We start from the raw sequence: 1857 nt of genomic DNA, 5'->3' as shown, positions 1-1857 counted from the left end.
AAAGAAGATTTCAGGAAATAGTTGCCATTTTAGGGATTAAAAAATAAATGGACCTTTATACAGATGGCTTCTATGCATGTGCAGCTCAACCTGAACATGTGTGATAACCCTACAATAGAATAGAAAGAAATAGTGGTAGGAGGATCTGGAGGTACTGAGAGTGCAGATCAGTTGTGGGATTGCTTTGTGTAGACTTCCTTTAGATCTGTGTAAGTGCATAGTGGGAAAAGGAGAAGGCAGGGTGCCAGAGATGGGCTGCATACAATGCAGAGCTTCCAGGGCTGGCAAAAGATCTGCTGAGTCCTGATTTTTCTGGACACGTGCTCATTTTCCACCTAGAGATTTAGACCTGGTGGAATTTGATGATTTTGTGTGTTTGTTTAAGGTTTTCAGAGATTTGGTAGGTACCTGACAAGTGGAGGACACCCAGTAGGATTTCACAGGGTTATGATCAAGATTTCCAGGTGTGTGGCAGCCTTGTCAGGGCCATGGTGCCTCCAGACTGTACTGTATTGTGATGGATAAGAAGTCTGGAGCTTCCAGGCCCTGTACATGTTCTGTGTGGTGGTAGTCCTACAGAGCTATAGAGCCTGTGGGTCTGCAGGTGTCAGATTGTTGGGCAGGAAATTTCAAACTAAAATGTCGGAGACCCTCCGGAGGTGGCTGACCAGTGGACAAAGTGCAGTGTTACCACCAGAGTAGCCAATAGTTGTGGGCTGGAGGGAAGCCACTAGTACTGGTGTAGGCAGCCGCTGCTACAGTTCCACTCAGCAGTTTAAATACAAAGGTTGTATTAGTGTAGTAGAGAGAGGTGGTAGTAGTTGTGTGGGCACCCAGGAGTTTGTGCGACTCAGACTGAGGGAGTCTAGTGCTGTGGAGGGCCCTAAGGAGGACAGGTCCACCTCTGTGTTCAGCGTTTTACCTCCTAACTTAAGCAAAAGCAAGTAAAATCAGTCTTACTGATTGGTTTTTTCCCCTCATGAAAATGTAATTTTCGTATTTGTGAGAGAAATCGCTGTTCTCCTCTTTCCTTGTTCTTTGTTCATATTCTCCATTCACTCCTATTCTCCATTCTCTCCTTACCTGCCCACCAAAGAAGGGTGACATGATGTTTACACAAAGGGCGATATATAAAATAAAGTCCTAAACACAGAATTCATCTTTGTTAGGATCCTTCTGCATCTTGGAGTGATGTCTGCTTGATAGTGTGCATCTTGATGTGCTGCCTTTTCTGTAGTAGGGTATCTGCTCAAGCAGACCACAGATGGTTACAAACATATTTCATTTTGGAAGGATATTACTTTGTGCTTTGTCCAGCTGGACAGGAAGTGCTGAGTTCTCTAGGTTCAAACAGCAAAAAATATACAACAACATACAGAACAATGCATTAACTAACCAAATACATAATGAGGAAACCAAGCATTTGTGCAGTGAAAATAAAGTGCATCATATTTAAACAATATCCCAGCAACCAGTTTCCCTGAGTCATATGTTTGGCACCAACACAGTGCACTGAGAATTGAAATGAGACATGGTAATAGGAAGGAAAGGGTCTTGGAGAACAATGCAGAAGCTGACAGGCCTGTACCTCATTCTGAATCTACTGCTCTTTTTGAACACCACTCACAAGAGTACCACTGAGTGAGTTCAGTGCCATGTAGTAGTCACTGTGAGGAACAGGAATATTAAAAAACTGGTCTCATTTAATCCTCCTTGTTAGCTAAGTAATAACAAAATAGTGACATAGCAAAGAATCTAGGCAGTCCATCTTAATAAATTGAGTGGCACATAAAAGGAAATGGAAGCCTTGGGAAGAAAATGAGGGGTTCATGAATTACTCTCAGTAATCCAGTTTTT

General features: G+C 42.8%; 1 protein-coding gene across 3 annotated transcripts in view; it reads left to right on the top strand.

Annotated features, from left to right (window-relative positions):
• Window positions 1-1857, top strand: part of TUBB6 (tubulin beta 6 class V) — a 7103-nt gene that overhangs the window by 3434 nt on the left and 1812 nt on the right. The window lies entirely within an intron of this gene.

The sequence above is a fragment of the Antrostomus carolinensis genome, unplaced genomic scaffold, assembly GCF_000700745.2.
Source record: "Antrostomus carolinensis isolate BGI_N321 unplaced genomic scaffold, ASM70074v2 scaffold1513, whole genome shotgun sequence".
Taxonomy (NCBI): Eukaryota; Metazoa; Chordata; class Aves; order Caprimulgiformes; family Caprimulgidae; genus Antrostomus; species Antrostomus carolinensis.
The sequence above is the reverse complement of the archived record's forward strand: the minus strand, read 5'-3'. Positions and strand labels throughout refer to the sequence as shown.